The sequence below is a fragment of the Hyperolius riggenbachi genome, chromosome 2 (genome assembly GCF_040937935.1).
Source record: "Hyperolius riggenbachi isolate aHypRig1 chromosome 2, aHypRig1.pri, whole genome shotgun sequence".
Lineage (NCBI taxonomy): Eukaryota > Metazoa > Chordata > Amphibia > Anura > Hyperoliidae > Hyperolius > Hyperolius riggenbachi.
In genome coordinates, this window is record NC_090647.1 from 103759481 (window position 1) to 103784406 (window position 24926).

A 24926-nucleotide genomic window follows, 5' to 3' on the forward strand; every position below is an offset into this window, starting at 1 on the left:
CCACCTCACCACAGCAGAGACCTGACTGTTGAGCTCGGCCAATCCCACCTCACCACAGCAGAGAACTAAATGTTGTGTTCAGCGAACTCACCTCACCACAGCATAGACCTGACTGTTGTGTTCAGGGAACCCACCTCACCACAGCAGAGACCTGACTGTTGTGTTCGGCGAATCCCACCTCACCACAGCACAGACCTGACTGTTGAGCTCGGCGAATCCCACCTCACCACAGCAGAGACCTGACTGTTGTGTTCGGCGAATCCCACCCCACCACAGCAGAGACCTAACTGTTGAGCTCGGAGAATCTCACCTCGACACAGCAGAAACCTGACTGTTGTGTTCAGGGAACCCACCTCACCACAGCAGAGACCTGACTGTTGTGTTCAGGAAACCCACCTCACCACAGCAGAGACCTCACTGTTGTGTTCAGGGAACCTACCTCTCCACAGCAGAGACCTGACTGTTGTGTTCAGGGAACCTACCTCACCACAGCAGAGACCTGACTGTTGTGTTCAGGGAACCCACCTCACCACAGCAGAGACCTGACTGTTGTGTTCAGGGAACCCACCTCACCACAGCAGAGAACTGACTGTTGTGTTCAGGGAACCCACCTCACCACAGCAGAGACCTGACTATTGTGTTCAGGGAACCCACCTCACCACAGCAGAGACCTGACTGTTGAGTTCGGCGAATCCCACCTCACCACAGCAGAGACCTGACTGTTGTGTTCGGCGAATCCCACCTCACCACAGCAGAGACCTGACTGTTGAGCTCGGCGAATCCCACCTCACCCCAGCACAGACCTGACTGTTGAGCTCGGCCGAATCCCGCCTCACCACAGCAGAGACCTGACTGTTGTGTTCAGGGAACCCACCTCAACACAGCAGAGACCTGACTGTTGTGTTCAGGGAATCCACCTCACCACAGCAGAGACCTGACTGTTGAGCTCGGCGAATCCCACCTCACCACAGCAGAGACCTGACTGTGAAGCTCGGCGAATTCCACCTAACCACAGCAGGGACCTGACTGTTGTGTTCGGCGAATCCCACCTCACCACAGCAGAGACCTTACTGTTGTGTTCGGCGAATCCCACCTCACCATAGCACAGACCTGACTGTTGTGTTCAGGGAACCCACCTCAACACAGCAGAGACCTGACTGTTGTGTTCAGGGAACCCACCTCACCACAGCAGAGACCTGACTGTTGAGCTCGGCGAATCCCACCTCACCACAGCAGAGACCTGACTGTTGAGTTCGGCGAATCCCACCTCACCACAGCAGAGACCTGACTGTTGAGCTCGGCGAATCCCACCTTACCACAGCAGAGACCTGACTGTTGAGCTCGGTGAATCCCACCTCACCACAGCAGAGACCTGACTGTTGAGCTCGGCGAATCCCACCTCACCACAGCAGAGACCTGACTGTTGTGTTCGGCGAAGCCCACCTCACCACAGCAGAGACCTGACTGTTGTGTTCGGCGAATCCCACCTCACCACAGCACAGACCTGACTGTTAAGCTCGGCGAATCCCACCTCACCACAGCAGAGACCTGACTGTTGAGCTCGGCGAATCCCACCTAACCACAGCAGAGACCTGACTGTTGAGCTCGGCGAATCCCACCTCACCACAGCAGAGACCTGACTGTTGTGTTCGGAGAATTCCACCTCACCACAGCAGAGACCTGACTGTTGTGTTCAGGGAACCCACCTCACCACAGCAGAGACCTGACTGTTGTGTTCAGGGAACCTACCTCACCACAGCAGAGACCTGACTATTGTGTTCAGGGAACCCACCTCACCACAGCAGAGACCTGACTGTTGAGCTCGGCGAATCCCATCTCACCACAGCAGAGACCTGACTGTTGTGTTCGGCGAATCCCACCTCACCACAGCAGAGACCTGACTGTTTTGTTCGGCGAATCCCACCTCACCACAGCAGAGACCTGACTGTTGTGTTCGGCGAATCCCACCTCACCCCAGCAGAGACCTGACTGTTGTGTTCGGCGAATCCCACCTCACCACAGCAGAGACCTGACTGTTGAGTTTGGCGAATCCCACCTCACCACAGCAGAGACCTGACTGTTGTGTTCGGCGAATCCCACCTCACCACAGCAGAGACCTGACTGTGTAGCTCAGCGAATCCCACCTCACCACAGCAGAGACCTGACTGTTGTGTTCAGGGAACCCACCTCACCACAGCAGAGACCTGACTGTTGAGCTCGGCGAATTCCACCTCACCACAGCAGAGACCTGACTGTTGAGCTCGGCGAATCCCACCTCACCACAGCAGAGACCTGACTGTTGAGTTCGTTGAATCCCACCTCACCACAGCAGAGACCTGACTGTTGAGCTCGGCGTATCCCACCTCACCACAGCAGAGACCTGACTGTTGAGCTCGGCCAATCCCACCTCACCACAGCAAAGACCTGACTGTTGAGTTTGGCGAATCCCACCTCACCACAGCATAGACCTGACTGTTGTGTTCGGCGAATCCCACCTCACCACAGCAGAGACCTGGCTATTTTGTTCGGCGAATCCCACCTCACCACAGCAGAGACCTGACTGTTTTGTTCGGCGAATCCCACCTCACCACAGCAGAGACCTGACTGTCTTGTTCGGCGAAACCCACCTCACCACAGCAGAGACCTGACTGTTGTGTTCGGAGAATTCCACCTCACCACAGCAGAGACCTGACTGTTGTGTTCAGGGAACCCACCTCACTACAGCAGAGATCTGACTGTTGTGTTCAGGGAACCCACCTCACCACAGCAGAGACCTGACTGTTGTGTTCAGGGAACCCACCTCACCACAGCAGAGACCTGACTGTTGTGTTCAGGGAACCTACCTCACCACAGCAGAGACCTGACTGTTGTGTTCAGGGAAACCACCTCACCACAGCAGAGACCTGACTGTTGTATTCAGGGAACTCACCTCACCACAGCAGAGACCTGACTGTTGTGTTCAGCGAACTCACCTCACCACAGCAGAGACCTGACTGTTGTGTTCAGGGAACCCACCTCACCACAGCAGAGACCTGACTATTGTGTTCAGGGAACCCACCTGTTATGATCGCTTCTGCAGCGTTTACTGCTGACTGCAGTGGTATTGCAAACCAAACAGTTCTAATGTCATTACATGCATTTGCTTGCATAGTTTGGTTTGCACTTAAACTAGTTGCTGATTCCATCTGCAGTCGCTCTGAAGTTAATGACAGTTTAATATGCTTTTGTGTAAACAAACATTGTCTGCTGCAGTGGAGGGGCGGTCCCTTTCCTGCAGGCTGCATATCATTGTCTGCCTTTTCCTGCTATCAGCCTGTGATTAATTACCATTCACTTGTGTGGGAATCTGCAGGTCTGCTCCCATTGGATGACCTCAGTATAAAGAACTGCTTCCTGCAATGTCTCATGGGCTATCATAGTTTCAGACTTTATCTGTTACTCTGCTCGTGCCCCACCTCGTTCCTGGTCCGTGTGGACTGCGCTGACTCCTGCGAAGGGGTCAGCGAGTCCTCCTAGTTCTGCTCTTGTTCTAGAAGTTGCTACTTGCTTGTCTTGTGTCATATATTGGTTCATCGCCAATATATACGCATACTTGCGCATTTTGTTATTTTCCTTGTATTCGTGTTACGTTAATATATCAGTGTCGCTGATATATACGTACACGAACTGTTTATTTCCTGTGTTCAGTTAGTCAGTTTTCCAGCACGTTTTGGTAGTTTGCGCGTATCGTGAACACCCGTGCTGAGCTAGTTATCCTGTTCCTGGTCCTGTTTGTGGATTGCGTTCATCTCTGCGAAGAGATAACGAATCCTTCTGAATCCTGTTCCTGGTCCTGTTTGTGGATTGCGTTCATCTCTGCGAAGAGATAGCGAATCCTTCTGAGTCCTGTTCCCTGTATTACTTCAGTCTTAGTCAGAGTTCCTGCTTATGTCATATATCGGTTCATTGCCAATATATACATATGTTAGTCAGACGTTACGAATAGTTTCATTGATAGCTGTAATTGTAATACGCTAGGAAAACATACTTATTGTATATTTATCTGTGTTACGTTCATCTATCTCGATCCTGCTATTTCCTGTCTCTCCTGTCCTGTCTTTGTGAGGCACGCCATCGCCGCAACGCATTGGCTGCCTCATTCCAGTCTGTCTGGTTTTGGACGCTTGCTGTCGCTAAGTAATCGCTAGCTAGCAAGCGTTCATTCTGTCTACCTGTCCTGATCTCCTCAGTCCTGGTTTATGCGCTCAGCGCTACTTTGCGCTGAGACGTTATTACGAAAGTGTTTGTGGCTGTTCAGATCTGCACCGGCTCTGTGCACCACAATCTCCTATTGGAGTCAGTCCTCTCCTCCACTAAACTGGGGATATCCTGATCCCTTGTGCTGGTGTGTGTACCTCCTTCACGTCAGCTTATGTGTTGTATGCTGACTGTGGAGATTACACCCCCAAGCTTAACATTATGATAGCCCCATTACCAATCCCCATTGTGGGGGGGGTTCCCAGCAAAAATGACACTGTTTGTTATGGTTCCTGTTCCTTTAAGAAATTTGAGAAGCTCAATTCTGAAACAGAAAATGAGTTTTTTTCTGAATGTGCCAGGTTCCTGGCCAATCCTGAGCTCCAGGCTACTCCTGTTTCAACGTGGGCCCCCCAGCTAGTTTATGTTTTATTTAAGGGAAGATTGTTTCAGTGGGCCTACGATGTCTTGGATCATACCAATTTAAAAGAAAGACCACTGGAATTTCTAGCGTTTGTGATCCATAACTGGCTGCGCAAAACCGATTTGCCTAGCCCTTTTGATAAGCTCCTGGCAGCTTGTCAATCAGCTGCTCCTTCTACTGCCTACAAAAATAATCAGCAAGCAGATAATTGTTCTGATAACTTTTCTTCTGCTAAGGCAGCAGGGTCTAAAGCCAAACGTAAACGCTCCAAAAGAAAAGCGTTACAATCAGCGGAGTCGTTGCCCTTGGCGACTGCGCATCAGATCTGTAATGAGGCTCCGCAAGTAGCAGATAATGAAATTCAGTCACCATTCAGGGGAGTCAAATGGACCTATGAAACTACTAATGAACTTTCATTGCTAGCCAGGGAAAATAAAAGTTCTTGTTTAAATGAATTATCTGAATATGATTATGAAGATATATTACAGAGTATTGAACAGATCAATTTATTCGTGCAGCAAGGGAAATTTGCATACACTACAGTTCAACACTTGCTACAGGTATTGGAAATCCTTAGGAATAAGAAATCGGCCAATTACCTGCTAAATAACCCAATGTATGTTTCTGCCACTAACACATTTGCAAACTATGATCAGCCGGAATGCTCAGCTGTTAAATATGCATGGGATCCTCCATTTGAGAAAGGAGAGATGGAAGCCCTGGTCTATGAATGGAAGAAAGATGCAAGTTCATTTTGTCAGTTTTACAGTGCAAAGAGTGAATTAGTATTGAATGCATGCATTAAGTCTGCTTATAACCTAATAAAAACTGGTGTGTGTGGGTATGACTTTGTGGCTCCATTGATCGATGTGTGGAGAATGATTCTGGACGATTTTTATGCGATTCAATCAGTTGATACCAGGGAAGACACACTGTCTAGTGGAGATTGTTCCACTTCCTCAGTTCCTGAGGACTCGCCTGCTTCAGCACCTTTGGCTGATTCAGCGAGTGATTCAGAGCTCCTTTTGTGTGAAATTGAAGTTCCTGTAATTCCACCCTGTACCATGGATAACTCAGTGTTACTTCCCAGTAAGACAGAAATTACTAATACTTCCTTAATCTTGCCATGCACAAATTTCTCAGCAGAGGACCCAGAGGTCCTGCTGACTTCTGAGTCCAGCTTAGCCAGTACTCATGAGTCTTTGTTCAGTGAAACAGACACCAGAAAAATCTTGCCTGTCTCTGCAAATACTTCTGCAGAAATTACCTGTGTTAATAAAGTTCAACTCCTGTCTGATCCAGCAGATGCCAATAGATGCACTACATCAGTTTCTGAGTCCCAGCAATCCTGTCCAGAAATCTCAGAACCCCAACATCTGAATTTTCCAATTTCACAATTGAATGGTGATTTAGATGCGCAAACATTGTGTTTTGATCTTCCTGTTTCTACACCTCACTCTAGTCTCATGAATAACTCACAGCGTCTGCTATGTGAGTCCGAAATCGCAGAATTATTACCGTGTTCAGAAAATGTTCCAGTGAACTTGCCCTGTACCATGAATTGTGCAGTAGATCTCTCCAATGAAACTCAGGTCACAGAATCATTATGCTGTCCAGCAGGTGCTTCCATGGTTTTGCCCTGCAATGTGGACTGTTCGGTGATCCTGTCCAGTGAAGCTGTGGTCACAGAGTCTTATGCTTCACCCAGTACTTGGGATACTTCAAACCCTCTAGCAGAACAGTCTGAGGCACTGCTTACCTCAGTTGGTGTTACAGTAATATTCACTTGTCTAGCAGCTGTTTTGGAATTACAGTCTGCTCTAATAAAACTTGATGAATTTCTGCCCAGCGAAGCAGAAGCCATTGAAATATTGTCCTCGTCAGCAAGTGTGTCAGATACCTTGCCCTGTACACAGTCTGATTTAACCAATGTTGTTGAGTCCCTCTCCAGTGTTGTAACAGCCGAGGAACTCCAGCCCTGTCCTCTGAATGTTTCAAAAGTCTTGCCCTGTAACATGGATAATTCTGACTCGCTGGAAAAAAATAATAGAAATCTCAGAATTTCAGTCCGGGTTAATGAGTGTTTCTGAAACCCAGCCCTGTATCCTGGAAAATTCTGGTTCTCTGGCCGGTGTGGCAGAAATTCCTGAGTCCCCTTCCTGTCCAGTGAGTTACTCAGTTTTGCCTAGTTCAGTGGGGATTGCTGCACTACTGACTTGTTTTGCAGCCCTTCATGAGCTCCAATCCAGTGTATTTGATGAGTCTCTGTCTAGTCCAGAAGAAGTTATGGGAACCCTGTCTAGTTCGGTGCATACATCAGAAGATTTGTCCTGTCTTGTAAATGCCCCTGAACATGATTTGTTAATAACTTTGCTGGAATCAGAGACATCTAAGTCTAATCCTGCATTTTTTAGTGACAATCCAGTAACTGTGAAGTCTAGTCATGATGATTTTTTTTTGCCCAGTCCTGGTTTCGGTCCTACCTTGACTGACTTTGAGGTTTGCAGTTCCTTGACATGCCCAGAAGTCTCTCTTGTGCCAGTGTGCCCAGATGTGCTTCGTATGCCAGAATGCCCAAGTGTGTCTGTGTTGGCGTGCTCACACGCTTCCCTAGTGGAGACATGTTCTGATGTTGCCGGTTGGCCTGCATGCCCGGAGATGGTTCTGGTCCCTAAAAACCCTGATCTTGATGTTTGTCCTTGTGACCCTGACTCTAGAGTTGCCCTGGGTTCCATAGGGGTTCTTGATGGTTCTCCATGTGAGCCTAAGGGGCGTTCTGACCTGTGGGGATCTCTTTGGAGCTTCCAAGTGTTCTGGGAGATCTCTGAGGAAACTTGTCCTGGTACCTTGGACTGGTTCAACGGTGGGTTTTGTGTTGGTGGGGACAGTTCCGGTGGGCATTGCAAAGGCTTTGGCGTTTTTGGACAGTCCCGGGAAGGCGGTGGGTATCGCTCAGAGAGTTTCTGAGGGGTTTTCTCTGGAAGTCGTGGTTCTGATGGGTATCACACTGAGGCTTGTAGTGCTGACGGGCATGGTTCGGTAGGTTCTGGTTCCAATTGGTCTAGTTTTGGTGAGACTGATTTGGGAATTTGGTTTTGTCGGACGGATCCGACCTTCATGAATTTTCAGTCAGATCAGTTTGCTGGATTTCCCACTTCTGATTTTTTGGTTTGGGTGGTTCAGGAGAAATATGTCAGTTTTCATAGGCGTCCAGAGGCCGCGTTTAAGGGAGGGGGTACTGTTATGATCGCTTCTGCAGCGTTTACTGCTGACTGCAGTGGTATTGCAAACCAAACAGTTCTAATGTCATTACATGCATTTGCTTGCATAGTTTGGTTTGCACTTAAACTAGTTGCTGATTCCATCTGCAGTCGCTCTGAAGTTAATGACAGTTTAATATGCTTTTGTGTAAACAAACATTGTCTGCTGCAGTGGAGGGGCGGTCCCTTTCCTGCAGGCTGCATATCATTGTCTGCCTTTTCCTGCTATCAGCCTGTGATTAATTACCATTCACTTGTGTGGGAATCTGCAGGTCTGCTCCCATTGGATGACCTCAGTATAAAGAACTGCTTCCTGCAATGTCTCATGGGCTATCATAGTTTCAGACTCTATCTGTTACTCTGCTCGTGCCCCACCTCGTTCCTGGTCCGTGTGGACTGCGCTGACTCCTGCGAAGGGGTCAGTGAGTCCTCCTAGTTCTGCTCTTGTTCTAGAAGTTGCTACTTGCTTGTCTTGTGTCATATATTGGTTCATCGCCAATATATACGCATACTTGCGCATTTTGTTATTTTCCTTGTATTCGTGTTACGTTAATATATCAGTGTCGCTGATATATACGTACACGAACTGTTTATTTCCTGTGTTCAGTTAGTCAGTTTTCCAGCACGTTTTGGTAGTTTGCGCGTATCGTGAACACCCGTGCTGAGCTAGTTATCCTGTTCCTGGTCCTGTTTGTGGATTGCGTTCATCTCTGCGAAGAGATAACGAATCCTTCTGAATCCTGTTCCTGGTCCTGTTTGTGGATTGCGTTCATCTCTGCGAAGAGATAGCGAATCCTTCTGAGTCCTGTTCCCTGTATTACTTCAGTCTTAGTCAGAGTTCCTGCTTATGTCATATATCGGTTCATTGCCAATATATACATATGTTAGTCAGACGTTACGAATAGTTTCATTGATAGCTGTAATTGTAATACGCTAGGAAAACATACTTATTGTATATTTATCTGTGTTACGTTCATCTATCTCGATCCTGCTATTTCCTGTCTCTCCTGTCCTGTCTTTGTGAGGCACGCCATCGCCGCAACGCATTGGCTGCCTCATTCCAGTCTGTCTGGTTTTGGACGCTTGCTGTCGCTAAGTAATCGCTAGCTAGCAAGCGTTCATTCTGTCTACCTGTCCTGATCTCCTCAGTCCTGGTTTATGCGCTCAGCGCTACTTTGCGCTGAGACGTTATTACGAAAGTGTTTGTGGCTGTTCAGATCTGCACCGGCTCTGTGCACCACAATCTCCTATTGGAGTCAGTCCTCTCCTCCACTAAACTGGGGATATCCTGATCCCTTGTGCTGGTGTGTGTACCTCCTTCACGTCAGCTTATGTGTTGTATGCTGACTGTGGAGATTACACCCCCAAGCTTAACACCACCTCACCACAGCAGAGACCTGACTGTTGTGTTCGGCGAATCCCACCTCACCACAGCAGAGACCTGACTGTTGTGTTCGGCGAATCCCACCTCACCACAGCAGAGACCTGACTGTTGAGTTCGGCGAATACCACCTTACCACAGCAGAGACATGACTGTTGAGTTCGGCGAATCCCACCTCACCACAGCAGAGACCTGACTGTTGAGTTCGGCGAATCCCCCCTCACCACAGCAGAGACCTGACTGTTGAGTTTGGCGACTCCCACCTCACCATAGCAGAGACCTGACTGTTGTGTTCTGGGAACCCACCTCACCACAGCACAGACCTGACTGTTGTGTTCAGGGAACCCACCTCACCACAGTAGAGACCTGACTGTTGTGTTCAGGGAACCCACCTCACCACAGCAGAGACCTGACTGTTGTGTTCAGGGAGCCCACCTCACCACAGCAGAGACCTCACTATTGTGTTCAGGGAACCCACCTCACCACAGCAGAAACCTGACTGTTGTGTTCGGCGAATCCCACCTCACCACAGCAGAGACCTGACTGTTGAGCTCGGCGAGTCCCACCTTACCACAGCAGAGACCTGACTGTTGAGCTCGGCGAATCCCACCTCACCACAGCAGAGACCTGACTGTTGAGTTCGGCGAATCCCACCTCACCACAGCAGAGACCTGACTGTTGAGCTCGGCGAGTCCCACCTTACCACAGCAGAGACCTGACTGTTGAGCTCGGCGAATCCCACCTCACCACAGCAGAGACCTGACTGTTGAGTTCGGCGAATCTCACCTCACCACAGCAGAGACCTGACTGTTGAGCTCGGCGAATCTCACCTCACCACAGCAGAGACCTGACTGTTGTGTTCGGCGAATCCCACCTCACCACAGCAGAGACCTGACTGTTGTGTTCGGCGAATCCCACCTCACCACAGCACAGACCTGACTGTTAAGCTCGGCGAATCCCACCTCACCACAGCAGAGACCTGACTGTTATGTTCGGCGAATCCCACCTCACCACAGCAGAGACCTGACTGTTGAGCTCGGCGAATCCCACCTTACCACAGCAGAGACCTGACTGTTGAGCTCGGCGAATCCCACCTCACCACAGCGGAGACCTGACTGTTGAGCTTGGCGAATCCCACCTCACCACAGCAGAGACCTGACTGTTGTGTTCGGCGAATCCCACCTCACCACAGCAGAGACCTGACTGTTGAGCTCGGCGAATCCCACCTCACCACAACAGAGACCTGACTGTTGTGTTCGGAGAATTCCACCTCACCACAGCAGAGACCTGACTGTTGTGTTCAGGGAACCCACCTCACCACAGCAGAGACCTGACTGTTGTGTTCAGGGAACCTACCTCACCACAGCAGAGACCTGACTATTGTGTTCAGGGAACCCACCTCACCACAGCAGAGACCTGACTGTTGAGCTCGGCGAATCCCATCTCACCATAGCAGAGACCTGACTGTTGTGTTCGGCGAATCCCACCTCACCACAGCAGAGACCTGACTGTTTTGTTCGGCGAATCCCACCTCACCACAGCAGAGACCTGACTGTTGTGTTCGGCGAATCCCACCTCACCCCAGCAGAGACCTGACTGTTGTGTTCGGCGAATCCCACCTCACCACAGCAGAGACCTGACTGTTGAGTTTGGCGAATCCCACCTCACCACAGCAGAAACCTGACTGTTGTGTTCGGCGAATCCCACCTCACCACAGCAGAGACCTGACTGTTGAGCTCGGCGAATCCCACCTCACCACAGCAGAGACCTGACTGTGTAGCTCGGCGAATCGCACCTAATCACAGCAGAAACCTGACTGTTGTGTTCGGCGAATCCCACCTCACCACAGCAGAGACCTGACTGTTGTGTTCGGCGAATCCCACCTCACCATAGCACAGACCTGACTGTTGTGTTCAGGGAACCCACCTCAACACAGCAGAGACCTGACTGTTGTGTTCAGGGAACCCACCTCACCACAGCAGAGACCTGACTGTTGAGCTCGGCGAATCCCACCTCACCACAGCAGAGACCTGACTGTTCAGTTCGGCGAATCCCACCTCACCACAGCAGAAACCTGACTGTTGAGTTCGGCGAATCCCACCTCACCACAGCAGAGACCTGACTGTGGTGTTTGGTGAATCCCACCTCACCACAGCAGAGACCTGACTGTTGAGCTCGGCGAATCCCACCTCACCACAGCAGAGACCTGACTGTTGTGTTCGGCGAATCCCACCTCACCACAGCAGAGACCTGACTGTTGAGCTCGGCGAATCCCACCTCACCCCAGCACAGACCTGACTGTTGAGCTCGGCCGAATCCCGCCTCACCACAGCAGAGACCTGACTGTTGTGTTCAGGGAATCCACCCTAACCACAGCAGAGACCTGACTGTTGAGCTCGGCGAATCCCACCTCACCACAGCAGAGACCTGACTGTGTAGCTCGGCGAATTCCACCTAACCACAGCAGAGACCTGACTGTTGTGTTCGGCGAATCCCACCTCACCACAGCAGAGACCTGACTGTTGTGTTCGGCAAATCCCACCTCACCACAGCACAGACCTGACTGTTGTGTTCAGGGAACCCACCTCAACACAGCAGAGACCTGACTGTTGTGTTCAGGGAACCCACCTCACCACAGCAGAGACCTGACTGTTGAGCTCGGCGAATCCCACCTCACCACAGCAGAGACCTGACTGTGTAGCTCGGCGAATCCCACCTAACCACAGCAGAGACCTGACTGTTGAGCTCGGCGATTCCCACCTCACCACAGCAGAGACCTGACTGTTGTGTTCGGCGAATCCCACCTCACCACAGCAGAGACCTGACTGTTGAGCTCGGCGAATCCCACCTCACCCCAGCACAGACCTGACTGTTGAGCTCGGCCGAATCCCGCCTCACCACAGCAGAGACCTGACTGTTGTGTTCAGGGAATCCACCTCACCACAGCAGAGACCTGACTGTTGAGCTCAGCGAATCCCACCTCACCACAGCAGAGACCTGACTGTGTAGCTCGGCGAATTCCACCTAACCACAGCAGAGACCTGACTGTTGTGTTCGGCGAATCCCACCTCACCACAGCAGAGACCTGACTGTTGTGTTCGGCAAATCCCACCTCACCACAGCACAGACCTGACTGTTGTGTTCAGGGAACCCACCTCAACACAGCAGAGACCTGACTGTTGTGTTCAGGGAACCCACCTCACCACAGCGGAGACCTGACTGTTGAGCTCGGTGAATCCCACCTCACCACAGCAGAGACCTGACTGTGTAGCTCGGCGAATCCAACCTAACCACAGCAGAGACCTGACTGTTGAGCTCGGCGATTCCCACCTCACCACAGCAGAGACCTGACTGTTGAGTTCGGCGAATCCCACCTCACCACAGCAGAGACCTGACTGTTGAGTTCGGTGAATCCCACCTCACCACAGCAGAGACCTGACTGTTGAGTTCGGCGAATCCCACCTCACCACAGCAGAGACCTGACTGTTGTGTTCAGCGAACTCATCTCACCACAGCATAGACCTGACTGTTGTGTTCAGGGAACCCACCTCACCACAGCAGAGACCTGACTGTTGTGTTCGGCGAATCCCACCTCACCACAGCAGAGACCTGACTGTTGTATTCAGGGAACCCACCTCACCACAGCAGAGACCTGACTGTTGAGTTCGGCGAATCCCACCTCACCACAGCAGAGACCTGACTGTTGTGCTCGGCAAATCCCACCTCACCACAGCAGAGACCTGACTGTTGAGCAAGGCGAATACCACCTCACCACAGCAGAGACCTGACTGTAGTGTTCGGCGAATCCCACCTCACCACAGCAGAGACCTGACTGTTGTGTTCGGCGAATCCCACCTCACCCCAGCAGAGACCGGCCTGTTGTGTTCGGCGAATCCCACCTCACCACAGCAGAGACCTGACTGTTGAGTTCGGCGAATACCACCTTACCACAGCAGAGACTTGACTGTTGAGTTCGGCGAATCCCACCTCACTACAGCAGAGACCTGACTGTTGAGTTCGGCGAATCCCCCCTCACCACAGCAGAGACCTGACTGTTGAGTTTGGCGACTCCCACCTCACCATAGCAGAGACCTGACTGTTGTGTTCTGGGAACCCACCTCACCACAGCAGAGACCTGACTGTTGTGTTCAGGGAACCCACCTCACCACAGTAGAGACCTGACTGTTGTGTTCAGGGAACCCACCTCACCACAGCAGAGACCTGACTGTTGTGTTCAGGGAACCCACCTCACCACAGCAGAGACCTCACTGTTGTGTTCAGGGAACCTACCTCACCACAGCAGAGACCTGACTGTTGTGTTCAGGGAACCTACCTCACTACAGCAGAGACCTGACTGTTGTGTTCAGGGAACCCACCTCACCACAGCAGAGACCTGACTGTTGTGTTCAGGGAATCCACCCTAACCACAGCAGAGACCTGACTGTTGAGCTCGGCGAATCCCACCTCACCACAGCAGAGACCTGACTGTGTAGCTCGGCGAATTCCACCTAACCACAGCAGAGACCTGACTGTTGTGTTCGGCGAATCCCACCTCACCACAGCAGAGACCTGACTGTTGTGTTCGGCAAATCCCACCTCACCACAGCACAGACCTGACTGTTGTGTTCAGGGAACCCACCTCAACACAGCAGAGACCTGACTGTTGTGTTCAGGGAACCCACCTCACCACAGCAGAGACCTGACTGTTGAGCTCGGCGAATCCCACCTCACCACAGCAGAGACCTGACTGTTTAGCTCGGCGAATCCCACCTAACCACAGCAGAGACCTGACTGTTGAGCTCGGCGATTCCCACCTCACCACAGCAGAGACCTGACTGTTGTGTTCGGCGAATCCCACCTCACCACAGCAGAGACCTGACTGTTGAGCTCGGCGAATCCCACCTCACCCCAGCACAGACCTGACTGTTGAGCTCGGCCGAATCCCGCCTCACCACAGCAGAGACCTGACTGTTGTGTTCAGGGAATCCACCTCACCACAGCGGAGACCTGACTGTTGAGCTCGGTGAATCCCACCTCACCACAGCAGAGACCTGACTGTGTAGCTCGGCGAATCCAACCTAACCACAGCAGAGACCTGACTGTTGAGCTCGGCGATTCCCACCTCACCACAGCAGAGACCTGACTGTTGAGTTCGGCGAATCCCACCTCACCACAGCAGAGACCTGACTGTTGAGTTCGGTGAATCCCACCTCACCACAGCAGAGACCTGACTGTTGAGTTCGGCGAATCCCACCTCACCACAGCAGAGACCTGACTGTTGTGTTCAGCGAACTCATCTCACCACAGCATAGACCTGACTGTTGTGTTCAGGGAACCCACCTCACCACAGCAGAGACCTGACTGTTGTGTTCGGCGAATCCCACCTCACCACAGCAGAGACCTGACTGTTGTATTCAGGGAACCCACCTCACCACAGCAGAGACCTGACTGTTGAGTTCGGCGAATCCCACCTCACCACAGCAGAGACCTGACTGTTGTGCTCGGCGAATCCCACCTCACCACAGCAGAGACCTGACTGTTGAGCAAGGCGAATACCACCTCACCACAGCAGAGACCTGACTGTTGTGTTCGGCGAATCCCACCTCACCACAGCAGAGACCTGACTGTTGTGTTCGGCGAATCCCACCTCACCCCAGCAGAGACCGGACTGTTGTGTTCGGCGAATCCCACCTCACCACAGCAGAGACCTGACTGTTGAGTTCGGCGAATACCACCTTACCACAGCAGAGACTTGACTGTTGAGTTCGGCGAATCCCACCTCACTACAGCAGAGACCTGACTGTTGAGTTCGGCGAATCCCCCCTCACCACAGCAGAGACCTGACTGTTGAGTTTGGCGACTCCCACCTCACCATAGCAGAGACCTGACTGTTGTGTTCTGGGAACCCACCTCACCACAGCAGAGACCTGACTGTTGTGTTCAGGGAACCCACCTCACCACAGTAGAGACCTGACTGTTGTGTTCAGGGAACCCACCTCACCACAGCAGAGACCTGACTGTTGTGTTCAGGGAACCCACCTCACCACAGCAGAGACCTCACTGTTGTGTTCAGGGAACCTACCTCACCACAGCAGAGACCTGACTGTTGTGTTCAGGGAACCTACCTCACTACAGCAGAGACCTGACTGTTGTGTTCAGGGAACCCACCTCACCACAGCAGAGACCTGACTGTTGTGTTCAGGGAACCCACCTCACCACAGCAGAGACCTGACTGTTGTGTTCAGGGAACCCACCTCACCACAGCAGAGACCTGACTGTTGTGTTCAGGGAACCCACCTCACCACAGCAGAGACCTGACTATTGTGTTCAGGGAACCCACCTCACCACAGCAGAGACCTGACTGTTGAGTTCGGCGAATCCCACCTCTCCACAGCAGAGACCTGACTGTTGTGTTCGGCGAATCCCACCTCACCACAGCAGAGACCTGACTGTTGAGCTCGGCGAATCCCACCTCACCCCAGCACAGACCTGAGTGTTGAGCTCGGCCGAATCTCGCCTCACCACAGCAGAGACCTGACTGTTGTGTTCACGGAACCCACCTCAACACAGCAGAGACCTGACTGTTGTGTTCAGGGAATCCACCTCACCACAGCAGAGACCTGACTGTTGAGCTCGGCGAATCCCACCTCACCACAGCAGAGACCTGACTGTGAACCTCGGCGAATTCCACCTAACCACAGCAGAGACCTGACTGTTGTGTTCGGCGAATCCCACCTCACCATAGCACAGACCTGACTGTTGTGTTCAGGGAACCCACCTCAACACAGCAGAGACCTGACTGTTGTGTTCAGGGAACTCACCTCACCACAGCAGAGACCTGACTGTTGAGCTCGGCGAATCCCACCTCACCACAGCAGAGACCTGACTGTTGAGTTCGGCGAATCCCACCTCACCACAGCAGAAACCTGACTGTTGAGCTCGGCGAATCCCACCTCACCACAGCAGAGACCTGACTGTGGTGTTTGGTGAATCCCACCTCACCACAGCAGAGACCTGACTGTTGAGCTCGGCGAATCCCACCTCACCACAGCAGAGACCTGACTGTTGTGTTCGGCGAATCCCACCTCACCACAGCAGAGACCTGACTGTTGAGCTCGGTGAATCCCACCTCACCCCAGCACAGACCTGACTGTTGAGCTCGGCCGAATCCCGCCTCACCACAGCAGAGACCTGACTGTTGTGTTCAGGGAATCCACCTCACCACAGCAGAGACCTGACTGTTGAGCTCGGCGAATCCCACCTCACCACAGCAGAGACCTGACTGTGTAGCTCGGCGAATTCCACCTAACCACAGCAGAGACCTGACTGTTGTGTTCGGCGAATCCCACCTCACCACAGCAGAGACCTGACTGATGTGTTCGGCAAATCCCACCTCACCACAGCACAGACCTGACTGTTGTGTTCAGGGAACCCACCTCAACACAGCAGAGACCTGACTGTTGTGTTCAGGGAACCCACCTCACCACAGCAGAGACCTGACTGTTGAGCTCGGCGAATCCCACCTCACCACAGCAGAGACCTGACTGTGTAGCTCGGCGAATCCCACCTAACCACAGCAGAGACCTGACTGTTGAGCTCGGCGATTCCCACCTCACCACAGCAGAGACCTGACTGTTGAGTTCGGCGAATCCCACCTCACCACAGCAGAGACCTGACTGTTGAGTTCGGTGAATCCCACCTCACCACAGCAGAGACCTGACTGTTGAGTTCGGCGAATCCCACCTCACCACAGCAGAGACCTGACTGTTGAGCTCGGCCAATCCCAACTCACCACAGCAGAGACCTGACTGTTGAGCTCGGCCAATCCCACCTCACCACAGCAGAGACCTGACTGTTGAGCTCGGCGAATCCCACCTCACCACAGCAGAGACCTGACGGTTGTGTTGAGGGAACCCACCTCACCACAGCAGAGACCTGACTGTTGTATTCAGGGAACCCACCTCACCACAGCAGAGACCTGACTGTTGTGTTCAGGGAACCCACATCACCACAGCAGAGACCTGACTGTTGTGTTCAGGGAACCTACCTCACCACAGCAGAGACCTGACTGTTGTGTTCAGGGAATCCACCTCACCACAGCAGAGACCTGACTGTTGTATTCAGGGAACCCACCTCACCACAGCAGAGACCTGACTGTTGTGTTCAGCGAACTCACCTCACCACAGCATAGACCTGACTGTTGTGTTCAGGGAACCCACCTCACCACAGCAGAGACCTGACTGTTGTGTTCAGGGAACCCACCTCACCACAGCGGAGACCTGACTGTTGAGCTCGGTGAATCCCACCTCACCACAGCAGAGACCTGACTGTGTAGCTCGGCGAATCCAACCTAACCACAGCAGAGACCTGACTGTTGAGCTCGGCGATTCCCACCTCACCACAGCAGAGACCTGACTGTTGAGTTCGGCGAATCCCACCTCACCACAGCAGAGACCTGACTGTTGAGTTCGGCGAATCCCACCTCACCACAGCAGAGACCTGACTGTTGTGTTCAGCGAACTCATCTCACCACAGCATAGACCTGACTGTTGTGTTCAGGGAACCCACCTCACCACAGCAGAGACCTGACTGTTGTGTTCGGCGAATCCCACCTCACCACAGCAGAGACCTGACTGTTGTATTCAGGGAACCCACCTCACCACAGCAGAGACCTGACTGTTGAGTTCGGCGAATCCCACCTCACCACAGCAGAGACCTGACTGTTGTGCTCGGCGAATCCCACCTCACCACAGCAGAGACCTGACTGTTGAGCAAGGCGAATACCACCTCACCACAGCAGAGACCTGACTGTTGTGTTCGGCGAATCCCACCTCACCACAGCAGAGACCTGACTGTTGTGTTCGGCGAATCCCACCTCACCCCAGCAGAGACCGGACTGTTGTGTTCGGCGAATCCCACCTCACCACAGCAGAGACCTGACTGTTGAGTTCGGCGAATACCACCTTACCACAGCAGAGACTTGACTGTTGAGTTCGGCGAATCCCACCTCACTACAGCAGAGACCTGACTGTTGAGTTCGGCGAATCCCCCCTCACCACAGCAGAGACCTGACTGTTGAGTTTGGCGACTCCCACCTCACCATAGCAGAGACCTGACTGTTGTGTTCTGGGAACCCACCTCACCACAGCAGAGACCTGACTGTTGTGTTCAGGGAACCCACCTCACCACAGTAGAGACCTGACTGTTGTGTTCAGGGAACCCACCTCACCACAGCAGAGACCTGACTGTTGTGTTCAGGGAACCCACCTCACCACAGCAGAGACCTCACTGTTGTGTTCAGGGAACCTACCTCACCACAGCAGAGACCTGACTGTTGTGTTCAGGGAACCTACCTCACTACAGCAGAGACCTGACTGTTGTGTTCAGGGAACCCACCTCACCACAGCAGAGACCTGACTGTTGTGTTCAGGGAACCCACCTCACCACAGCAGAGACCTGACTGTTGTGTTCAGGGAACCCACCTCACCACAGCAGAGACCTGACTGTTGTGTTCAGGGAACCCACCTCACCACAGCAGAGACCTGACTATTGTGTTCAGGGAACCCACCTCACCACAGCAGAGACCTGACTGTTGAGTTCGGCGAATCCCACCTCTCCACAGCAGAGACCTGACTGTTGTGTTCGGCGAATCCCACCTCACCACAGCAGAGACCTGACTGTTGAGCTCGGCGAATCCCACCTCACCCCAGCACAGACCTGAGTGTTGAGCTCGGCCGAATCCCGCCTCACCACAGCAGAGACCTGACTGTTGTGTTCACGGAACCCACCTCAACACAGCAGAGACCTGACTGTTGTGTTCAGGGAATCCACCTCACCACAGCAGAGACCTGACTGTTGAGCTCGGCGAATCCCACCTCACCACAGCAGAGACCTGACTGTGAACCTCGGCGAATTCCACCTAACCACAGCAGAGACCTGACTGTTGTGTTCGGCGAATCCCACCTCACCACAGCAGAGACCTGACTGTTGTGTTCGGCGAATCCCACCTCACCATAGCACAGACCTGACTGTTGTGTTCAGGGAACCCACCTCAACACAGCAGAGACCTGACTGTTGTGTTCAGGGAACTCACCTCACCACAGCAGAGACCTGACTGTTGAGCTCGGCGAATCCCACCTCACCACAGCAGAGACCTGACTGTTGAGTTCGGCGAATCCCACCTCACCACAGCAGAAACCTGACTGTTGAGCTCGGCGAATCCCACCTCACCACAGCAGAGACCTGACTGTGGTGTTTGGTGAATCCCACCTCACCACAGCAGAGACCTGACTGTTGAGCTCGGCGAATCCCACCTCACCACAGCAGAGACCTGACTGTTGTGTTCGGCGAATCCCACCTCACCACAGCAGAGACCTGACTGTTGAGCTCGGTGAATCCCACCTCACCCCAGCACAGACCTGACTGTTGAGCTCGGCCGAATCCCGCCTCACCACAGCAGAGACCTGACTGTTGTGTTCAGGGAATCCACCTCACCACAGCAGAGACCTGACTGTTGAGCTCGGCGAATCCCACCTCACCACAGCAGAGACCTGACTGTGTAGCTCGGCGAATTCCACCTAACCACAGCAGAGACCTGACTGTTGTGTTCGGCGAATCCCACCTCACCACAGCAGAGACCTGACTGATGTGTTCGGCAAATCCCACCTCACCACAGCACAGACCTGACTGTTGTGTTCAGGGAACCCACCTCAACACAGCAGAGACCTGACTGTTGTGTTCAGGGAACCCACCTCACCACAGCAGAGACCTGACTGTTGAGCTCGGCGAATCCCACCTCACCACAGCAGAGACCTGACTGTGTAGCTCGGCGAATCCCACCTAACCACAGCAGAGACCTGACTGTTGAGCTCGGCGATTCCCACCTCACCACAGCAGAGACCTGACTGTTGAGTTCGGCGAATCCCACCTCACCACAGCAGAGACCTGACTGTTGAGTTCGGTGAATCCCACCTCACCACAGCAGAGACCTGACTGTTGAGTTCGGCGAATCCCACCTCACCACAGCAGAGACCTGACTGTTGAGCTCGGCCAATCCCAACTCACCACAGCAGAGACCTGACTGTTGAGCTCGGCCAATCCCACCTCACCACAGCAGAGACCTGACTGTTGAGCTCGGCGAATCCCACCTCACCACAGCAGAGACCTGACGGTTGTGTTCAGGGAACCCACCTCACCACAGCAGAGACCTGACTGTTGTATTCAGGGAACCCACCTCACCACAGCAGAGACCTGACTGTTGTGTTCAGGGAACCCACATCACCACAGCAGAGACCTGACTGTTGTGTTCAGGGAACCTACCTCACCACAGCAGAGACCTGACTGTTGTGTTCAGGGAATCCACCTCACCACAGCAGAGACCTGACTGTTGTATTCAGGGAACCCACCTCACCACAGCAGAGACCTGACTGTTGTGTTCAGCGAACTCACCTCACCACAGCATAGACCTGACTGTTGTGTTCAGGGAACCCACCTCACCACAGCAGAGACCTGACTGTTGTGTTCGGCGAATTCCACCTCACCACAGCACAGACCTAACTGTTGAGCTCGGCGAATCCCACCTCACCACAGCAGAGACCTGACTGTTGTGTTCAGCGAATCCCACCTCACCACAGCAGAGACCTGACTGTTGAGCTCGGCGAATCCCACCTCGACACAGCAGAGACCTGACTGTTGTGTTCAGGGAACCCACCACACCACAGCAGAGACCTGACTGTTGTGTTCAGCGAACCCACCTCACCACAGCAGAGACCTGACTGTTGAGCTCAGCGAATCCCACCTCACCACAGCAGAGACCTGACTGTGTAGCTCGGCGAATCCCACCTCACCACAACAGAGACCTGACTGTTGAGTTCGGTGAATCCCACCTCACCACAGCAGAGACCTGACTGTTGAGTTCGGTGAATCCCACCTCACCGCAGCAGAGACCTGACTGTTGAGCTCGGCGAATCCCACCTCACCACAGCAGAGACCTGACTGTTGAGCTCGGCCAATCCCACCTCACCACAGCAGAGACCTAAATGTTCTGTTCAGCGAACTCACTTCACCACAGCATAGACCTGACTGTTGTGTTCAGGGAACCCACCTCACCACAGCAGAGACCTGACTGTTGTGTTCGGCGAATCCCACCTCACCACAGCACAGACCTGACTGTTGAGCTCGGCGAATCCCACCTCACCACAGCAGAGACCTGACTGTTGTGTTCGGCGAATCCCACCCCACCACAGCAGAGACCTAACTGTTGAGCTCGGAGAATCTCACCTCGACACAGCAGAAACCTGACTGTTGTGTTCAGGGAACCCACCTCACCACAGCAGAGACCTGACTGTTGTGTTCAGGAAACCCACCTCACCACAGCAGAGACCTCACTGTTGTGTTCAGGGAACCTACCTCACCACAGCAGAGACCTGACTGTTGTGTTCAGGGAACCTACCTCACCACAGCAGAGACCTGACTGTTGTGTTCAGGGAACCCACCTCACCACAGCAGAGACCTGACTGTTGTGTTCAGGGAACCCACCTCACCACAGCAGAGACCTGACTGTTGTGTTCAGGGAACCCACCTCACCACAGCAGAGACCTGACTATTGTGTTCAGGGAACCCACCTCACCACAGCAGAGACCTGACTGTTGAGTTCGGCGAATCCCACCTCACCACAGCAGAGACCTGACTGTTGTGTTCGGCGAATCCCACCTCACCACAGCAGAGACCTGACTGTTGAGCTCGGCGAATCCCACCTCACCCCAGCACAGACCTGACTGTTGAGCTCGGCCGAATCCCGCCTCACCACAGCAGAGACCTGACTGTTGTGTTCAGGGAACCCACCTCAACACAGCAGAGACCTGACTGTTGAGCTCGGCGAATCCCACCTCACCACAGCAGAGACCTGAGTGTTGTGTTCGGCGAATCCCACCTCACCACAGCACAGACCTGACTGTTGTGTTCAGGGAACCCACCTCAACACAGCAGAGACCTGACTGTTGTGTTCAGGGAACCAACCTCACCACAGCAGAGACCTGACTGTTGAGCTCGGCGAATCCCACCTCACCACAGCAGAGACCTGACTGTGTAGCTCGGCGAATCCCACCTAACCACAGCAGAGACCTGACTGTTGAGCTCGGCGATTCCCACCTCACCACAGCAGAGACCTGACTGTTGAGTTCGGCGAATCCCACCTCACCACAGCAGAGACCTGACTGTTGAGTTCGGTGAATCCCACCTCACCACAGCAGAGACCTGACTGTTGAGTTCGGCGAATCCCACCTCACCACAGCAGAGACCTGACTGTTGAGCTCGGCCAATCCCAACTCACCACAGCAGAGACCTGACTGTTGAGCTCGGCCAATCCCACCTCACCACAGCAGAGACCTGACTGTTGAGCTCGGCGAATCCCACCTCACCACAGCAGAGACCTGACGGTTGTGTTCAGGGAACCCACCTCACCACAGCAGAGACCTGACTGTTGTGTTCAGGGAACCCACCTCACCACAGAAGAGACCTGACTGTTGTGTTCAGGGAACCCACATCACCACAGCAGAGACCTGACTGTTGTGTTCAGGGAACCTACCTCACCACAGCAGAGACCTGACTGTTGTGTTCAGGGAATCCACCTCACCACAGCAGAGACCTGACTGTTGTATTCAGGGAACCCACCTCACCACAGCAGAGACCTGACTGTTTTGTTCAGCGAACTCACCTCACCACAGCATAGACCTGACTGTTGTGTTCAGGGAACCCACCTCACCACAGCAGAGACCTGACTGTTGTGTTCGGCGAATTCCACCTCACCACAGCACAGACCTAACTGTTGAGCTCGGCGAATCCCACCTCACCACAGCAGAGACCTGACTGTTGTGTTCAGCGAATCCCACCTCACCACAGCAGAGACCTGACTGTTGAGCTCGGCGAATCCCACCTCGACACAGCAGAGACCTGACTGTTGTGTTCAGGGAACCCACCACACCACAGCAGAGACCTGACTGTTGTGTTCAGCGAACCCACCTCACCACAGCAGAGACCTGACTGTTGAGCTCAGCGAATCCCACCTCACCACAGCAGAGACCTGACTGTGTAGCTCGGCGAATCCCACCTCACCACAACAGAGACCTGACTGTTGAGTTCGGTGAATCCCACCTCACCACAGCAGAGACCTGACTGTTGAGTTCGGTGAATCCCACCTCACCACAGCAGAGACCTGACTGTTGAGCTCGGCGAATCCCACCTCACCACAGCAGAGACCTGACTGTTGAGCTCGGCCAATCCCACCTCACCACAGCAGAGACCTAAATGTTCTGTTCAGCGAACTCACTTCACCACAGCATAGACCTGACTGTTGTGTTCAGGGAACCCACCTCACCACAGCAGAGACCTGACTGTTGTGTTCGGCGAATCCCACCTCACCACAGCACAGACCTGACTGTTGAGCTCGGCGAATCCCACCTCACCACAGCAGAGACCTGACTGTTGTGTTCGGCGAATCCCACCCCACCACAGCAGAGACCTAACTGTTGAGCTCGGAGAATCTCACCTCGACACAGCAGAAACCTGACTGTTGTGTTCAGGGAACCCACCTCACCACAGCAGAGACCTGACTGTTGTGTTCAGGAAACCCACCTCACCACAGCAGAGACCTCACTGTTGTGTTCAGGGAACCTACCTCACCACAGCAGAGACCTGACTGTTGTGTTCAGGGAACCTACCTCACCACAGCAGAGACCTGACTGTTGTGTTCAGGGAACCCACCTCACCACAGCAGAGACCTGACTGTTGTGTTCAGGGAACCCACCTCACCACAGCAGAGACCTGACTGTTGTGTTCAGGGAACCCACCTCACCACAGCAGAGACCTGCCTATTGTGTTCAGGGAACCCACCTCACCACAGCAGAGACCTGACTGTTGAGTTCGGCGAATCCCACCTCACCACAGCAGAGACCTGACTGTTGTGTTCGGCGAATCCCACCTCACCACAGCAGAGACCTGACTGTTGAGCTCGGCGAATCCCACCTCACCCCAGCACAGACCTGACTGTTGAGCTCGGCCGAATCCCGCCTCACCACAGCAGAGACCTGACTGTTGTGTTCAGGGAACCCACCTCAACACAGCAGAGACCTGACTGTTGAGCTCGGCGAATCCCACCTCACCACAGCAGAGACCTGACTGTGTAGCTCGGCGAATTCCACCTAACCACAGCAGAGACCTGACTGTTGTGTTCGGCGAATCCCACCTCACCACAGCAGAGACCTGAGTGTTGTGTTCGGCGAATCCCACCTCACCACAGCACAGACCTGACTGTTGTGTTCAGGGAACCCACCTCAACACAGCAGAGACCTGACTGTTGTGTTCAGGGAACCCACCTCTCCACAGCAGAGACCTGACTGTTGAGCTCGGCGAATCCCACCTCACCACAGCAGAGACCTGACTGTGTAGCTCGGCGAATCCCACCTAACCACAGCAGAGACCTGACTGTTGAGCTCGGCGATTCCCACCTCACCACAGCAGAGACCTGACTGTTGAGTTCGGCGAATCCCACCTCACCACAGCAGAGACCTGACTGTTGAGTTCGGTGAATCCCACCTCACCACAGCAGAGACCTGACTGTTGAGTTCGG